The sequence below is a fragment of the Papio anubis genome, chromosome 13, assembly GCF_008728515.1.
Source record: "Papio anubis isolate 15944 chromosome 13, Panubis1.0, whole genome shotgun sequence".
NCBI lineage: Eukaryota > Metazoa > Chordata > Mammalia > Primates > Cercopithecidae > Papio > Papio anubis.
In genome coordinates this window covers 50,813,357-50,833,494 of record NC_044988.1, presented here as the reverse complement: position 1 = coordinate 50,833,494, position 20,138 = coordinate 50,813,357, and the positions used below count along the sequence as shown (strand labels likewise).

At 38.2% G+C, this 20,138-nt stretch overlaps 1 pseudogene across 1 annotated transcript; it reads left to right on the top strand.

Moving 5' to 3' along the window:
• The first annotated feature begins 12,759 nt into the window (after positions 1–12,759).
• LOC101011730 lies at positions 12,760–13,617 on the top strand (annotated as a pseudogene). The gene has a single exon (XR_638416.4). The product of XR_638416.4 is annotated as a 60S ribosomal protein L7a pseudogene (transcript).
• Positions 13,618–20,138: the final 6,521 nt, after the last annotated feature.

Genomic DNA, 20,138 nt, shown 5'->3' with positions numbered 1-20,138 from the left:
ACAAAGACTCACTACTTAAACTGAATGTGGTGCTATGGCACAATTATCTGGAAAAAGTTAAGATTGATAATACAAGCAAGAACATTTTAGAGTAAAATAACATAATAAAAGAGGAAGCTCTAAAATAATGTTCCAGGAAAAGAACTAAAGAAAATTGTTAATTTTATTCTGACTATATTACCCATAATATAATTGTACACCGTAGTCAGGAGACACTTGGGCTTTATTATGAATCGATCTTACACAACAGTTAAAATAAACTAAGCACGTATGTTGCAAATGAGTAAATTTAGGACTAGGGTGTTTGTTTTAAAAAATAACCTAGGCATGCAGTCATCTCGAAGCAGGACCCACAGCTAGAGAGTGTCCTGTCTTGCAGCCAGTAGCCTCTGACTGCCTCTATACCTGAGGCCCTGCCATTATGGTACCTGCAGCACCAATAATCCAGCTATCTAGAGCCTAGGCCTAAAGAGATGACCACATCACTTGAACCCAATGGGCATGCTGTCCTTCAGAGAAACAAGCAGACCTGCATAGGAAACTGTGCCACTGTCATTACAAATTCCCACAGCCTAGACCAGTGAGACAATCACAGTCATTGCAGATAAAAATGATCGCTGAAGAATCTGTAGAAAGTCCACACTACTGAGTCCACCCAGAATCAAAGCTAACACACCATTCTTACCCAAAATCTTGGAACACATCTACACAAAAAGTCTTTTCCTCTGAAAACTACTGCAAAAAATTGGATAAACTGACTGTTTGAGTAGATGTGCAAATATCAATGTAGGAAGACAAAAAGCATAAAAAATCAAGAAAATGTGACATGCCCAAAAGAAGACAGTAAATCTTCAGTAACCAAAAAGGCTATTTATGAAATGTCTAGAAAGGAGTTCAAAATAATGATCTTAAGAAAACTCAGTAAGATATAAGGGAATATACAAAAACAGTTCTATAAATTAGGAAAACAATTCATAATCTGAATGAGATTTCAACCAAGAAATAGATATCATAAAAAATAACCAACTAGAATTATTGAAGCTAAAGAATTCAAGAACAAAATAAAAAATACAATTTAACACTTCAACAGCAGACTAAACAGAACAAAGAATTTCTGAACTTGAAGAGAGTATTTTGGAATATTCTCTTCAGAGGGAAAAAATAAGAAGAAGAAAGAATAAAGAAAGATTACAGGACTTATGGGACATCATATTATGTAGAAAACAGTTTGCATTATAGGTGTACAAGAGGAAGAAGAAATGGAAAAGACACATAAAATCTATGTAGCAAAATAATAGTTGAAAAATTACCAAGCCTTGGGAGAGAAATGGACATTCAGATCCAGGAAGTTCAAAGATTCCCAGTGAGTCTCACCTGCCCGCAGAAAATCTCTCTGAAGCACATTGTAATCAAACCGCCAAAATTCAAAGATAAAGAGACACCCTTTAAAGCTATAAGAGAATAATGTCGTCACATAGGAATCATGATTAGACTGTCAGCATATTTCTCAGCAGAAAATTTATTTGCCAGGAGAGAGTAGAATGATATATTCAATGTGCTGTAATAAAAAAAAAAAAAAAAAGTCAGCCAAGAATACTATATCCAGCAAAGCTATTCTTCAGTAATGGAGAATTAAAGACCTTCTGAGACAAGCAAAACTGAGGAAATTCATCACCACTAGACTGGTCTTAAGAGAAATGCTTAAGAAAATGCTACAACTGGAAACAAAAAGCCATAATTACTATTATGAAAGTATACAACTAACTATTGCAGGTAAATACATAATCATAATCAGAATATCCCAGTGCTAAAAACCTTTCAATCCTCTAGTATAAAAGTTTAAAGTCAAAAAGGAAAAAAAAAAGAACAATCCCAATTAGTGACTAAGCAACACACACAACGTAAAGTAAATTAAGGCAACCCAAATCAGAAAGTACAGGCAAGGGAGAAAAGTCCTGAGTATTTTTATGTAACCAAAGTTATTATCAGCCTAAAATAATGTCTTATAGTTACAAGATTTTTATATTAGCCACATAATAACCAGGAAGAAAGAAATTACAGCAGATACACAAATGAGGAACAGAGAGGAAACAAAGATTAGCACCACAGAAAACCACCAAACCTTGAAGTTAAAAAAGAAAGGGGAAAAAGATCAAATGACCTCCAAAAGAGTCCCCCAAAAAACTAACAAAATAGTAGGAGTAAGTCATTACCTATCAGTAAGAATTCTGAATATAAATGAACTAAATTTTCAATTAAAAGATACAGAATTGCTGAATGGATTAAAAAAATAAGACCAAACTACATGTTGTCTACAAGAGACTCACCTCACCATTGAAGACAAACAGATTGAAAGTGAATGGACTGAAGAAGATATTTCATGCAAATGGAAATAAAAAATGAGGAGTAGCCATATTTATACTAGGTAAAACTTTAAGGCAAAAATTGTAAAAAAAAAAAAAAATTAAGGTTATTATATAATTCAATAAGATAAAGTATCAGTTGCAAATATATACACAGCAAACATCAGACATCCTAATATATAAAGAAAATATTAATTCTAAAGGGAGAGATAGACTGCAATATAATAATAGCAGAGGACTTCAACAGTTCACTTTCCACAATAGAAGATAGTCTAGACAGAAAATCAACAAAGAAAGATTGCACTTAACCCATACCATAGACCTAATGGACCTAACATACATTTACAGAACATTGACTGTAACAGCCGCAGGATACCCATTCTTCTTAAGTGCACATGAAATAGTCTCCAAGATGTATCATATGATAGGGTACAAAACAAATTTTAACAAATTTAAGAAGATATAGATCGTATCAAATATTTTTTCAAACCATAATGGCATAAAACTAGAAACCAATAGCAAGAAATACTCACAATACTCAAAACAACAAAAAATAGAAATATCAAACGATCCAGAAATCCCACCACTGGATATATATCCAAAAAGAAGAAAATTAGTATGTTTTCCTCTGCATTCCCATGTTTATTACAGCGCTATTCACAATGGCCAAGATAGGGAATCAACATAAGTGTGTATCAATGGATGAGTAAAGAAAATGTGGTATATATGTGAAATAGAACATTATTTATTCATAAATCAAATAAAATTGTTTTATTTTCAGCAACATGAATAAGTCTAGAGGACATTGCAAGTAAAGTAAGCCAGGAAAAACAAGACAAATATTGTATGTTCTCACTAATATATTGGAACTGAAAACATTTATCTCATTAAGGCAGGTGGCAGAATGGTGATTACAAGTCTGGGAAAGGTAGGAGGATGGAGGATAAACAGAGGTTAGTTAGTGGGTGCAGAAATACAGATAGATAAAAGAAATAAGTTCTAGTGTTCAATAGCAAAGCATGGTATCTATAATAACAATAACTTATTGAATATTTCAAAATAGCATAAAAAAGAAGATTTGGAAGACTTCGAACATAAATAAATAATAAATATTTAAGGTAGTGGAAATCCCAATTACCCTGATTTAATCACTGCACATTTTATGCACATATCAAAATATCACACATCCCCATAAATCATTATTATACATCAATAAAATAAAAATTTTTGAAACCTTACAAAAGTTTTCATAGAAATTATACAACATAATTCTGAATGAACAATACATCAATAAAGAAACTAAAAATAAGTTTTAAAAAAATTTTGAGACAAGGATGAAAGGACATTATGCCAAAACCTATGGGACATAACAAAAGCAGTTTTAAAAGGGAAATTCATAGCAATATTGATGCAAAAAGAAGAAAGATTTCTAATAAACAACCTAACTTTGCAACCCAAGAAACTAGGAAGTCAAGAACAAATTAAATGCAAAATTGTTTGAAGAAAGAAAGTAATACAGCTCAAAAGGGAAATACATAAAATAGGAGCCAAAAAAGAAACTCAACAAAGAGTTGTCTTTTTGAAAAGATGAACATGGGAGGCGGAGCAAGATGGCCGAATAGGAACAGCTCCAGTCTCCAATTCCCAGGGCAAGAGAGACAGAAGACCGGTGATTTCTGCATTTTCAACTGAGGTACTGGGTTCATCTCACTAGGGAGTGCCGGGCAATCGGTGCTGGTGAGCTGCTGCAGCCCGACCAGCAAGAGCTGAAGCAGGGCGAGGCATCGCCTCACCTGGGAAGTGCAAGGGGAAAGGGAATCCCTTTTCCTAGCCAGGGGAACTGAGACACACAACACCTGGAAAATCGGGTAACTCGCACCCAATACTGCGCTTTAAGCAAACGGGCACACCAGGAGATTATATCCCACACCTGGCCGGGAGGGTCCCACGCCCACGGAGCCTCCCTCATTGCTAGCACAGCAGTCTGCGATCTAACCGCAAGGCAGCAGCGAGGCTGGGGGAGGGGCGCCCGCCATTGCTGAGGCTTAAGTAGGTAAACAAAGCCGCTGGGAAGCTCGAAGTGGGTGGAGCTCACAGCAGCTCAAGGAAATCTGCCTGTCTCTGTAGACTCCACCTCAGGGGACAGGGCACAGCTAAACAACAACAACAAAAAAAAAAGCAGCAGAAACCTCTGCACACGCAAACGACTCTGTCTGACAGCTTTGAAGAGAGCAGTGGATCTCCCAACACGGAGGTTGAGATCTGAGAAGGGACAGACTGCCTGCTCAAGTGGGTCCCTGACCCCTGAGTAGCCTAGCTGGGAGACATCCCCCACTAGGGGCAGTCTGACACCCCACACCTCACAGGGTGGAGTACACCCCTGAGAGGAAGCTTTCAAAGTAAGAATCAGACAGGTACACTCGCTGTTCAGCAATATTCTATCTTCTGCAGCCTCTGCTGCTGATACCCAGGCAAACAGGGTCTGGAGTGGACCTCAAGCAATCTCCAACAGACCTACAGCTGAGGGTCCTGACTGTTAGAAGGAAAACTATCAAACAGGAAGGACACCTACACCAAAACCCCATCAGTACATCACCATCATCAAAGACCAGAGGCAGATTAAACCACAAAGATGGGGAAAAAGCAGGGCAGAAAAGCTGGAAATTCAAAAAATAAGAGCACATCTCCTCCAGCAAAGGAGCACAGCTCATCGCCAGCAACGGATCAAAGCTGGACGGAGAATGACTTTGACGAGATGAGAGAAGAAGGCTTCAGTCCATCAAACTTCTCAGAGCTAAAGGAGGAATTACATACCCAGTGCAAACAAACTAAAAATCTTGAAAAAAGAGTGGAAGAATTGATAGCTAGAGTAATTAATGCAGAGAAGGTCATAAACGAAATGACAGAGATGAAAACCATGACATGAGAAATACGTGACAAATGCACAAGCTTCAGTAACCGACTAGATCAACTGGAAGAAAGAGTATCAGCAATTGAGGATCAAATGAATGAAATGAAGTGAGAAGAGAAACCAAAAGAAAAAAGAAGAAAAAGAAATGAACAAAGCCTGCAAGAAGTATGGGATGACGTAAAAAGACCAAATCTACGTCTGATTGGGGTGCCTGAAAGTGAGGGGGAAAATGGAACCAAGTTGGAAAACACTCTTCAGGATATCATCCAGGAGAACTTCCCCAACCTAGTAGGGCAGGCCAACATTCAAATCCAGGAAATACAGAGAACGCCACAAAGATACTCCTCGAGAAGAGCAACTCCAAGACACATCATTGCCAGATTCACCAAAGTTGAAATGAAGGAAAAAATCTTAAGGGCAGCCAGAGAGAAAGGTCGGGTTACCCACAAAGGGAAGCCCATCAGACTAACAGCAGATCTCTCGGCAGAAACTCTACAAGCCAGAAGAGAGTGGGGGCCAATATTCAACATTCTTAAAGAAAAGAATTTTAAACCCAAATTTCATATCCAGCCAAACTAAGTTTCATAAGTGAAGGAGAAACAAAATCCTTTACAGATAAGCAAATGCTTAGAGATTTTGTCACCACCAGGCCTGCCTTACAAGAGACCCTGAAGGAAGCACTAAACATGGAAAGGAACAACCGGTACCAGCCATTGCAAAAACATGCCAAAATCTAAAGACCATCGAGGCTAGGAAGAAACTGCATCAACTAACGAGCAAAATAACCAGTCAATATCATACTGGCAGGATCAAGTTCACACATAACAATATTAACCTTAAATGTAAATGGACTAAATGCTCCAATTAAAAGACACAGACTGGCAAACTGGATAAAGAGTCAAGACCCATCAGTCTGCTGTATTCAGGAGACCCATCTCACATGCAGAGACATACATAGGCTCAAAATAAAGGGATGGAGGAAGATCTACCAAGCAAATGGAAAACAAAAAAAAGCAGGGGTTGCAATACTAGTCTCTGATAAAACAGACTTTAAACCATCAAAGATCAAAAGAGACAAAGAAGGCCATTACATAATGGTAAAGGGATCAATTCTACAGGAAGAGCTAACTATCCTAAATATATATGCACCCAATACAGGAGCACCCAGATTCATAAAGCAAGTCCTTAGAGACTTACAAAGAGACTTAGACTCCCATACAATAATAATGGGAGACTTCAACACTCCACTGTCAACATTAGACAGATCAACGAGACAGAAAGTTAACAAGGATATCCAGGAATTGAATTCATCTCTGCAGCAAGCAGACCTAATAGACATCTATAGAACTCTCCACCCCAAATCAACAGAATATACATTCTTCTCAGCACCACATCGCACTTATTCCAAAATTGACCACATAATTGGAAGTAAAGCACTCCTCAGCAAATGTACAAGAACAGAAATTATAACAAACTGTCTCTCAGACCACAGTGCAATCAAACTAGAACTCAGGACTAAGAAACTCAATCAAAACCGCTCAACTACATGGAAACTGAACAACCTGCTCCTGAATGACTACTGGGTACATAACGAAATGAAGGCAGAAATAAAGATGTTCTTTGAAACCAATGAGAACAAAGATACAACATACCAGAATCTCTGGGACACATTTAAAGCAGTGTGTAGAGGGAAATTTATAGCACTAAATGCCCACAAGAGAAAGCTGGAAAGATCTAAAATTGACACTCTAACATCACAATTAAAAGAACTAGAGAAGCAAGAGCAAACACATTCAAAAGCTAGCAGAAGGCAAGAAATAACTAAGATCAGAGCAGAACTGAAGGAGATAGAGACACAAAAAACCCTCCAAAAAATCAGTGAATCCAGGAGTTGGTTTTTTGAAAAGATCAACAAAATTGACAGACCACTAGCAAGACTAATAAAGAAGAAAAGAGAGAAGAATCAAATAGACACAATAAAAAATGATAAAGGGGATATCACCACTGACCCCACAGAAATACAAACTACCATCAGAGAATACTATAAACACCTCTACGCAAATAAACTGGAAAATCTAGAAGAAATGGATAATTTCCTGGACACTTACACTCTTCCAAGACTAAACCAGGAAGAATTTGAATCCCTGAATAGACCAATAGCAGGCTCTGAAATTGAGGCAATAGTTAATAGCCTACCAACCAAAAAAAGTCCAGGACCACATGGATTCACAGCTGAATTCTACCAGAGGTACAAGGAGGAGCTGGTACCATTCCTTCTGAAACTATTCCAATCAATAGAAAAAGAGGGAATCCTCCCTAACTCATTTTATGAGGCCAACATCATCCTGATACCAAAGCCTGGCAGAGACACAACAAAAAAAGAATTTTAGACCAATATCCCTGATGAACATCGATGCAAAAATCCTCAATAAAATACTGACAAACCGGATTCAGCAGCACATCAAAAAGCTTATCCACCATGATCAAGTGGGCTTCATCCCTGGGACGCAAGGCTGATTCAACATTCGCAAATCAAAAAACGTAATCCAGCATATAAACAGAACCAAAGACAAGAACCACATGACTATCTCAATAGATGCAGAAAAGGCTTTTGACAAAATTCAACAGCCCTTCATGCTAAAAACGCTCAATAAATTCGGTATTGATGGAACGTACCTCAAAATAATAAGAGCTATTTATGACAAACCCACAGCCAATATCATACTGAATGGGCAAAAACTGGAAAAATTCCCTTTGAAAACTGGCACAAGACAGGGATGCCCTCTCTCACCACTCCTATTCAACATAGTGTTGGAAGTTCTGGCTAGGGCAATCAGGCAAGAGAAAGAAATCAAGGGTATTCAGTTAGGAAAAGAAGAAGTCAAATTGTCCCTGTTTGCAGATGACATGATTGTATATTTAGAAAACCCCATTGTCTCAGCCCAAAATCTCCTTAAGCTGATAAGCAACTTCAGCAAAGTCCCAGGATACAAAGTTAATGTGCAAGAATCACAAGCATTCTTATACACCAGTAACAGACAAACAGAGAGCCAAATCATGAATGAACTTCCATTCACAATTGCTTCAAAGACAATAAAATACCTAGGAATCCAACTTACAAGGGATGTAAAGGACCTCTTCAAGGAGAACTACAAACCACTGCTCAGTGAAATAAAAAAGGACACAAACAAATGGAAGAACATACCATGCTCATGGATAGGAAGAATCAATATCGTGAAAATGGCCATACTGCCCAAGGTTATTTATAGATTCAATGCCATCCCCATCAAGCTACCAATGAGTTTCTTCACAGAATTGGAAAAAACTGCTTTAAAGTTCATATGGAACCAAAAAAGAGCCCGCATCTCCAAGACAATCCTAAGTCAAAAGAACAAAGCTGGAGGCATCACGCTACCTGACTTCAAACTATACTACAAGGCTACAGTAACCAAAACAGCATGGTACTGGTACCAAAACAGAGATATAGACCAATGGAACAGAACAGAGTCCTCAGAAATAATACCACACATCTACAGCCATCTGATCTTTGACAAACCTGAGAGAAACAAGAAATGGGGAAAGGATTCCCTATTTAATAAATGGTGCTGGGAAAATTGGCTAGCCATAAGTAGAAAGCTGAAACTGGATCCTTTCCTTACTCCTTATATGAAAATTAATTCAAGATGGATTAGAGACTTAAATGTTAGACCTAATACCATAAAAACCCTAGAAGAAAACCTAGGTAGTACCATTCAGGACATAGGCATGGGCAAAGACTTCATGTCTAAAACACCAAAAGCAACAGTAACAAAAGCCAAAATTGACAAATGGGATCTAATTAAACTAAAGAGCTTCTGCACAGCAAAAGAAACTACCATCAGAGTGAACAGGCAACCTACAGAATGGGAGAACATTTTTGCAATCTACTCATCTGACAAAGGGCTAATATCCAGAACCTACAAAGAACTCCAACAAATTTACAAGAAAAAAACAAACAACCCCATCAACAAGTGGGCAAAGGATATGAACAGACATTTCTCAAAAGAAGACATTCATACAGCCAACAGACACATGAAAAAATGCTCATCATCACTGGCCATCAGAGAAATGCAAATCAAAACCACAATGAGATACCATCTCACACCAGTTAGAATGGCAATCATTAAAAAGTCAGGAAACAACAGGTGCTGGAGAGGATGTGGAGAAATAGGAACACTTTTACACTGTTGGTGGGATTGTAAACTAGTTCAACCATTATGGAAAACAGTATGGCGATTCCTCAAGCATCTAGAACTAGAAGTACCATATGACCCAGCCATCCCATTACTGGGTATATACCCAAAGGATTATAAATCATGCTGCTATAAAGACACATGCACACGTATGTTTATTGCGGCACTATTCACAATAGCAAAGACTTGGAATCAATCCAAATGTCCATCAGTGACAGACTGGATTAAGAAAATGTGGCACATATACACCATGGAATACTATGCAGCCATAAAAAAGGATGAGTTTGTGTCCTTTGTAGGGACATGAATGTAGCTGGAAACCATCATTCTCAGCAAACTATCACAAGAACAGAAAACCAAACACCGCATGTTCTCACTCATAGGTGGGAACTGAACAATGAGATCACTTGGACTTGGGAAGGGGAACATCACACACCGGGGCCTATCATGGGGAGGGGGTCGGGGGGAGGGATTGCATTGGGAGTTATACCTGATGTAAATGATGAGTTGATGGGTGCTGACAAGTTGATGGGTGCAGCACACCAACGTGGCACAAATATACATATGTAACAAACCTGCACGTTATGCACATGTACCCTAGAACTTAAAGTATAATAATAATAATTAATAAATAAATAAATAATAAATAAATAAATAAAAAGAAAAGATGAACACAATAGAACTTTAGGTACAGTAACTTTAAATAAAAGGAAGAGAAGACCCAAATAAATAAAATCAGAGATGAAATAGAAAACATTAAAACTGGCATTACAGAAATACAAAGGATCATGGAAGACTAATGTAAACTATATACTAATAAATTTGAAAGCACAGAAGAAATGAATAAATTCCTAGAGACACACAACCTATTAAAATTGAATTATTTAAAAATGGAAAATCTGAACAAATTACTCTTGTGTGAGGAAATTTAATCCATAACAAAAAGTCTTCCATCTCCCCTACAAAAAAAAAAAAAAAAAAATTAGGAACTGACAACTTCACTGCTGAATTATACCAAACATTTAAAAAAGATCTAGTCCCAATTCTTCTCAAATTATTTCAGAAAAAAGTTGAATAAGTACTTCCAAACTAACGTTACAAGGCAAGCAATATCCTGATTCCTAAAAATAAATTAGAACACAACAACACAAGAAAAAGCTGCAGGCCAATATCCCTGACAAACATGCAAAGATTCTCAACAATATACTAGCAAACTGAATTCAACTACTCATTAAAAAGATCATTTACTATGATCAAATGGAATTCATCTAGGAATGCAAGGATAGTTCAACATACACACACAAAAAAGTGTGATACATCACATTAAAAAGAAGAAAGACAAAACCATATGATCATTTCAATACATATATAAAAAGCATTTGACAAAATTTAATACTGCTTTATCATTTAAAAATTCTCAATAAGGTATAGAAGGTATTATCTCAACAAAGTAATGACCATATATGACAAACCCACAGATAATATCACACTGAATGGAAAAAGCTGAAGGTTTCTCTGTAAGATCATGAATAAGAATATGATGCCCACTATTAACACTTCTATTCAGTGCAGTAGAGGAAGTCCTCGCCAGAGCAATTAGACAAGAGGAGAAATAAAAGAAATCCTAAATGGAAAAAAAAGAAGTCAAATTGTTCCTGTTTGCAGATGACATGATCTTATAGAGATAACACCCTAAAGATTTTGACAAAAATCTATCAGAACTAATAAACAAAGTCAGTAAAGTTGCAGAATATTAAACCAACATACAAATATCAGAATCATTTCTGCAAACAATCTGAAAAAAGTCAAGAAAATAATTCCAATTTCAATAGGAAATCTATTTGTATTTGAAATAGATTTCAAAATAAATAAGTAAATAAGATACCTAGGAATAAACTTAAACAAGTAGGTGAAAGATCTTTACACTGAATACTATAAAATATTGATTACAGAAATTGAAGAAGACAGAGAAATGAAAAGATATCTTACATTCATGAATGGAAATAATTAATATTATTAGAATGACCATACTACCCAAAGCAATTTACAGATTTTATGGAATCCCTATTTGATCTGATATCAAAATATAAATGAAATTCTTCACAGAAATAGAAAAAAATCCTAAAATGACAACAACAACAACAAAAAAACAAAGCTGGTGACATCACACTACTATACTACAAAGATTTAATAATCCAAGCAGCATAGTACCAACATAAAATTGGACACATGGACCATGGAACAAAAGAGAGACCAGAAATAAAAATCACATACCTACAGTGAAATTATTTTTTTACAAAGATTCCAAGAACGTACACTGGAGGAAATACAGTCTGTTCAATAAATGATTCAAAAATTATATATCCACATTCATAAGAATAAAACTAAACTTCTATTTCTGAACATAATTGAAAACTGACTTAAATAACATCCCAAACTGACAATACTAAAAGAAATCATATCTTAAATGCCTTAAATGACATGAAAGTGAGCAAAATTTATTAAAATAATACTTCAAACATTCAAGAAAAATAAGCAAAAGTGAACAAGTAAGTTTATCAGGTCATTCTTGCACTGCTATATAAAAAAACTTGAGACTAGTTAATTTATAAGAAAAGATATTTAATTGGCTCATGGTTCTGCAGGCAGTACAGGAAGTTTAATGCCATCTGCTTCTGGGGAGTCCTCAGGAAGCTTCTGATTATGATGAGAGGCATGGGTGAGCAGTCATATCACATGGCAATAACAGGAGTAAGAGTGAAAGAAAGTCATGAAACGAGGTGCCACACATTTTTAAATGACAAGATCTCATGAGAACTTACTATCACAAATACAGCACTAAGCCATGAGGAATCTGACCCCATGATCCAAACACCTCCCACCAGGCCCCACCTCCGGCATTGGGGATTACAATTTGATATGAGATTTGGGTGTTGACAAATATCCAAACTGCATCATTCTGCCCCAGCCCCTCCCAAATCTTATGACCTTCTTACATTGCAAGACACAATCATGCCTTTCCAATGGTCCCCAAAACTCTTCACTCATTCCTGCATTAACTTAAAAGTCCAAAGTTCAAAGTCTCATCTGAGACAAGACAAGTCCCTTCCAGCTATAAGCCTGTAAAATAAAAAAAAAACACACACACACAAGTTATTTACTTCCAATATACAGTGGGAGTAGGCAGTGGGTAAATATTCCCATTCCAAAAGGAAGAAATCAGCCAAATACAGCTCTACTCCCGCCGCCCAAGATGCCGAAAGGAAAGAAGGCCAAGGGAAAGAAGGTGACTCTGGCCCCTGCTGTCATGAAAAAGCAGAAGGCCAAGAAAGTGGTGAATCCCCTGTTTGAGAAAAGACCTAAGAATTTTGGCATTGGACAGGACATCCAACCCAAAAGAGACCTCACCCGCTTTGTGAAATGGCCTCACTATATCAGGTCGCAGCGGAAGAGAGCCATCCTCTCTAAGCGGCTAAAAGTGCCTCCTGCTATTAACCAGTTCACCCAGGCCCTGGACTGCCAAACAGCTACTCAGCTGCTTAAGTTGGCCCACAAGTACAGACCAGAGACAAAGCAAGAGAAGAAGCAGAGGTTGTTGGCCCGGGCTGAGAATAAAGTTGCTGGCAAAGGGGACGTCCCCACTAAGAGACCACCTGTCCTTCGAGCAGGAGTTAACACCATCACCACCTTGGCGGAGAACAAGAAAGCTCAGCTGGTGGTGATTGCACATGACGTGGATCCCATCGAGCTGGTTGTCTTCTCGCCTGCCCTGTGTCATAAAATGGGGGTCCCTTACTGCATTATCAAGGGGAAGGCAAGACTGGGACGTCTAGTCCACAGGAAGACCTGCACCACTGTCACCTTCACACAAGTGAACTCGGAAGACAAAGGCGCTTTGGCTAAGCTGGTGGAAGCTATCAGGACCAATTACAACGACAGATACGATGAGATCCGCCGTCACTGGGGCGGCAATGTCCTGGGTCCCAAGTCTGTGGCTGGTATCGCCAAGCTCGAAAAGGCAAAGGCTAAAGAACTTGCCACTAAACTGGGTTAAATGTACACTGTTGAGTTTTCTATACATAAAAATAATTAAAATACAAATTTTCCTTCAGAAAAAAAAAAGAAAGAAAGGGGCCACAGGCCCCATGAAATTTCAAAACCCAGCAGGGAAATTATTCAATCTTAAAGCTCCAAAATAATCTTATTTGGCTCAATGTCCCATATCCAGGGCATACTGATGCAAAGGGTGGGTTCCCAAGGATTTGGGCAGCTCCATTCCTGTGGTTTTCAGGGTTCAGCCCCTAGGCCTGCTCCAGTGGGTTGAAGTTAAATGCTGGTTGCTTTCCCAGGTTGAGGGTGCAAGCCATTGATAGATACTAGGATCTACCATTCTGGGGTCTGAAGGATAGTGGCTTCCTTCTCACAACTCTACTAGGCAGTGCCCCAGTGAGGACTCTGTGTGTGAGCTCTAACCCCAAATTTTCCCTTGGCAATGCCTTAGTAGAGGTTTTCTGTGGGGGATCCAGTCTTGTAACAGCCTTCTGCCTGGGCACCTAGGCTTTTCCATACATCCTCTGAAATCTAGGCAGAGGCTCCCAGGCCTCAACTCTTGCACATTGTGCACCCACATGCTTAAAACCATGTGGAAGCTGCCAAGGCTTATAGCTTGCACCTTCTGGAACTATGTCCAGAGCTGTACCTGGGCCCCCTTTGAGATGAGGCTGGAGCCTGAGTGGCTAAGATGTGGTGAGCTGTGTTTTGATGCTGTAAAGGGAAACAGGGTCCCGGGCCAGGCACATGAAGCCATTCTTCTCTTCTAGGCCTCTGGACCTGTGATGGGAGGGGCTGCTGCAAAGACCTCTACAATGTCTTCAAGGTCTTCTCCCACTGTCTTGGATATTAGCACTTGGCTCTCATTTAATTATGCAAATTTCTCTAGCAAGAAATTGCTCCACAACCTGCTTGAATTAAAAGCTTTTTCTTTCTCTGCCCCATGAACAGGCTGTAAATTTTCCAAATGTTTTTGCTCTGATTCTTTCTAAAATGTAAGTTCCAAATGTAAGTCATTCCTTTGTTCATGTGTCTGTGTACAGGCTGTTAGGAGCAGTCAGGCCACATCATAAACAATTTGTTGCTTAGAAATTTCTTCTGCCAGATACTCTGTCACTATGAAGTTCACACTTCCACAGATCCCTAGGGCATGAACAGAATGCAGCCAAACTATTTGCTAAAACATAACATGCATGACCTGAGCTTCAGTTCCCAATAAGTTCCTCATTTCCATCCTCAGCAACCTGGAAATTCACTGTTCATATCACTACCAGAATTTTGGTCATAACCATTTAACCAGTCTCTAAGAAGTTTTAAACTTTCCCTGATCTTTGTGTCTTCTTTAGAGCCATCCAAGCTCTTACAACTTCTGCCTATTTCCCAGTTCCAAAGCTGCTTCCACATTTTCAGGCATCTTTGTAGTGATTCCCCACTGTTAGCACCAACTTTGTATTAGACCATTCTTGCACTGCTACAAAAAGTACCTGAGACTGGGTAATTTATAAGAAAAGAGGTTTAATTGGCTCATGGTTCTCCAGGCTGTATAGTAAACATAGCAACATCTACTTCTCAGAGGCCTCAGGAAGCAACCAATTATGGTGTTAGACAAAGGGGTATCAGGTACATCACACAGTGAGAATAGGAACGAGAGTTAGAGAGAGAGTGGCAGGTGGTGCCACACACTTCTCATGAAAACTCACGATCATGAAGACAGCACCAAGCCCTGAGGGATTCACTCTCATGATCTAAACACCTTCCACCAGTCCCCATCTCCAGCACTGGGGATTACAATTCCACATAAGATTTGTGTGGGGACAAATATCCAAACCCTATCAATGGGATGACATTGAACTAAAAAGCTTTTACACAGCAAAGGAAATAATAAACAGAGTGAAAAGGCAATCTACCAAATGGGAGAAAATATTTTCAAGCCAAAGTTCCAACAAAGGGCTAACATTCACCCTGTATAAGGACCTAAAACAACTCAGTAGCCACAAAACCCCCAAATAACACACTTAAAACAGGGACAATCTGGGTGTAGTGACCCATGCCTGTAATCCCAGCAGTTTGGGAAGCTAAGGCAGGTGGCTTTCTTGAGCCCAGGACTTTATGACCAGTTTGGGCAACATGGTGAAACACCATCTCTACAAAAAATAAAAATAAAAATTAGCTGGGTGTGGCGGTGCATGCCTGTAGTCCCAGCCACTCAGGAGGCAGAGGTTGGAGAATCACCTGAGTCTGGGAGGTTGAGGCTGCAGTGAACTGTGATTATATCACTGCCCTCTAGCCTGGGCAACAGATTGGGACTCTGTCACTAAATAAATTTAATTAATTAATTAATTAATTAAAACATGCACCATATTAACCCATTCTCAAATTACTATAAACAATTACCTGAAGGCCAGGCATGGTGGTGCACACCTGTAATCCCAGCACTTTGGGAGGCCAAGGTGGTCAGATCACTTGAGCTCAGGGATTTGAGATCAACCTAGGAAACATGGCAAAACCCTGTCTCTACAAAAAAAATACACAAAAATTAGCCTCAGGTGTGGTGGTATGCACCTGTGGTCCCAGCTACTCCCCAGCTACTTGAGAGGCTGAGGTGGGAGGATCACCTGAGCCCAGAAGGTTGAGGCTGCAGTAAGCCTAAATCATGCCACTGCAATCAAGCCTGAGTGACAGAGCAAGAACCTGTCTCAAAAACAAAACAAAACAAAACGACAATGACAAAAAAAAAAAAAAAAAAAACTAAGTGAGGCTGGGTGACTTCTAAAGAAAATAGGTTTAGCTATTAGCTAATTAGCTTCCAGTTCCATGGGCTGTACAGGAACCATGGCTGGAGAGGCCTCAGGAAACTTATAATCGTGGCAGAAGGCAAAGGGGAAACAGGCATGTCCTATGTGGCTGGAGCAGAAGGGAGAGAGAGAGCAAGGAGGTGCTACATACTTTTAAAGAACCACATCTTGTGAGAATGCACCCACTATCATGAAAACAGCAATAAGCATTACTTGAAAGACATACAAATGGTCAACCAATACATTTAAAAATGCAGAATTTCACCAATCATCAGGGAAATTTAAGTTAAAATCACAATGAAATACCATCTCATTCCAGTTAGAATGGCTACTATCGAAGAGAAAAAAAAAATTGTTGATGAGATGCAAAAAGGAACACCTACACACTATTGGTAGAATTGCAAATTAGTACAGCCACTATGCAAAACAGTATGAATTTCCCAAAATTTTAAAAATGGAACTACCATATGATCCAGTGATCCCATTGCTGGGTATATATCCAAAGCAATCGATATCAGTATGTCAAAGATAACTGCACTCCCACATTCATTGCAGCATTGTTCACAATAGCCAAAATAGGAAATCAACCTAAGTATTCATCAGTGGATAAATGAATAAAGGAAATGTGGCATATATGCACAATGAAATACTATTCAGCCATAAGAAGAGAATAAAATCATGTCATTTGTGACAACATGGATGGACTTAGAGGACATTATGTTAAGTGAAATAAGCCAGGCACGGAAAGACAGATAGCACATGATTTCATTCATATGTGGAATCAAGAAAAAGAAAAGAGAGAAGAGAAAGGAAGAGAAAGAGAGAGAGAAAGAAAGAAAAGAAAAGAAAGGAAGGAAAGAAAGAAAGGAAATAGGGAGGGATATTATTGTGAGATATATATATGTATACTTTATTGATCTATTGATTGGTTTTGTCTCTCTGGAGAAGCCTAATACATGCCACAACATGAATGAAACTTGAGGCTATTGTGCTAAATGTAAAAAAGCCAGTCACAAAAAATAAATACTGTATGATTCCATTTATAAGAAGTAGGTAGAGTAATCAAAATAATAGAGACATAAAATAGAATGGTGGTTGTCAAGGTCTGGGAAGAGAGAATGGGAAGGTTTTTTAATTTTTTTTCATTGGATAAGATTTCCACTTTATTATTATTATTGAAATTATTTCCACAGGTTTTTAGGGAACAGGTAGTATTTGAACCTTGAGGCTATTGTGCTAAATAAAATAAGCCACTCACAAAAAATAAATACTGTATGATTCTACTTACAAGAAGTAGGTAGAGTAATCAAAATAATAGAGACATAAAATAGAATGGTGGTTGTCAAGGTCTGGGAAGAGAGAATGGGAAAGTTTTTTCTATTTTTTTCATTGGATAAGATTTCCACTTTATTATTATTATTGAAATTATTTCCATAGGCTTTTAGGGAACAGGTGGTATTTGGAACTGAGTAAGTTCTTTAGTGGTGATTTGTGAAATTTTGGTGCACCCATCACCTGAGCAGTATACACTGAACCCAATTTGTAGTATTTTACCCTCACCCACCTCCCACCCTTTCCTCCAAGTCCCCAAAGTCCATTGTATCATTCATATGTTTTTGCATCCTCATAGCTTAGCTCCCACTTATAAGTGAGAACATACGACGTTTGGTCTTCCATTCCTCAGTTAACTTCACTTAGAATAATAGTCTTCAGTTTCATCCAGGTTACCTCATGTATGTCTTCTATTAAAAAGTGTCTGTTCATGTCCTTTACTTACTTTTTAATGGGATTGTTTGTTTTCTCTTGTAAATTTGCTTAAGTTTTTTTATAGACGCTGGATGTTGGATATTTATAGGATGGATAGGTTGCAAAAATCTCTCCCAATCTGCAGGTTGCCTGTTTACTGTTGATCATTTTTCTTGCTGTGCAGAAGCTCTTTAGTTTAATTAGATCCCATTTGTCAATTTTTACTTTCATTACAATTGCTTTTGATGTCTTCATCATGAAATCTTTGCCCATTCCTATGTCCAGAATGGAATTGCCCAGGTTGCCTTCCAGGGTTTTGATAATCTGGGGTTTTACATTTCAGAGTTTAATTCATTTTGCATTAATTTCTGTATATAGTTTAAAGAAGGGGTCCAGGTTCAATTTTCTGCATATAGCTAGAACTTTGGGGACTCAAGGGAAAAGACAGGAGGGGGCCAAGGGATAAAAGACTACAAATTGAGTTTAGTGTATACTGCTTGGTTGAGATACCAGCACCATTTACTGAATAGGGAATTATTTCCCCATTGCTTGTTTTTGTCAGTCTTGTTGAAAATCAGATAGCTGTAGGTGTGCAGCCTTATTTCTGGTTCTCTATTCTGTTCCTTGGTCTGTGTGTGTGTGTGTGTGTGTGTGTGTGTGTGTGTGTGTGTACCAGTACCATGCTGTTTTGTTTACTGTAGCCCAGTAGCATAGTTTGACATTGGATAATGTGATGACTTCAGCTTTGTTCATTTTCCTTAGGGTTGTCTTGGCTATTTGGGCTCCTTTTAGCTCCATATGAATTTTAAAGCAGTTTTTTCTAGTTCTGTGAAGAATGTCATTGGTGTTATAATAGGCACAGCATTGAATCTATAAATTGCTTTGGGCAGTATGCCCATTTAACACTATTTATTATTCCTATTCATGCTCACGAAATGCTTTTTCACTTGTTTATCTCTGATGACTTTGAGTGATATTTTGTACGTCTCCTTGTAGAGACTTTCATCTCCCTAGAGAGCTGTGGTCCTAGATGGTTTTTTATGGCAATTGTAAATGGAATTGCACTCCTGATTTGGCTCTTGGCTTGACTGTTGTTAGTGTATAGGAATGCTAGTAATATTTGCACATGGATTTTGTATCCTGAGACTTTGCTGAAGTTGTTTATCAGCTTAGGGAGCTTTCTGGATGAGACTATGTGGTTTTCTAGATATAGGATTATGTCATCTGTAAAATTCCTGTCTTCCTATTTGAATGTTCTTTATTTCTTTCTTTTACCTGAGTGCTCCAGCCAGAACTTCCAATACTATGATAAATAAGAGTGGTGAGAAAGGGCAACATTGTCTTGTGCCAGTTTTCAAGGTGAATGCTTCCAGCTTTTGCCCATTCAGTATGATGTTGGCTGTGGGTTTGTCATAGATTGCTCTTATCACTTTGAGGTATGTTCCTTCAATAATACCTGATTTATTGAGAGTTTTTAATATGAAGTGGTGTCGAATTTTGTTAAAAGCCTTTTCTGAGTCTACTGAGATAATCATGTGGTTTTTGTCTTTAGTTTTCTTTATGTAATGAGTTACATGTATTGATTTGTTTATGTGGAATGAGTCTTGCATCCCAGGGATAAAGCCTACTTGATCATAATGAATAAGCTTTTTGATGTGCTGCTGGATTCAGTTTTCCAGTATTTCATTGAGAATTTTTGCATTGATGTTTATAAAGGCCTGAAGTTTTCTTTTTTTGTTGTGTCTCTGCCAGGTTTTACTACAAAGATGATGCTGTTCTCATAGAATAATTTAGAGGGGAGTCTCTTCTCGATTTTTAGGTATAGTTTAAGTAGGAATGGTACGAGCTCTTCTTTTTACATGTGGTAGAATTCATCTGTGAAGCCACTCAGGCCTGGGCTTTTTTTGTTTGGGAGGCTATTTATTACTGTTTCCATTTCAGAGGTCATTACTGGTCTGTTCAGGAATTCAATTTCTTCCTGGCTCAGTCTTGGGAGGGGTATGTGTCCAAGAATTTATCCAGTTTTTTCTAGTTCATGTGC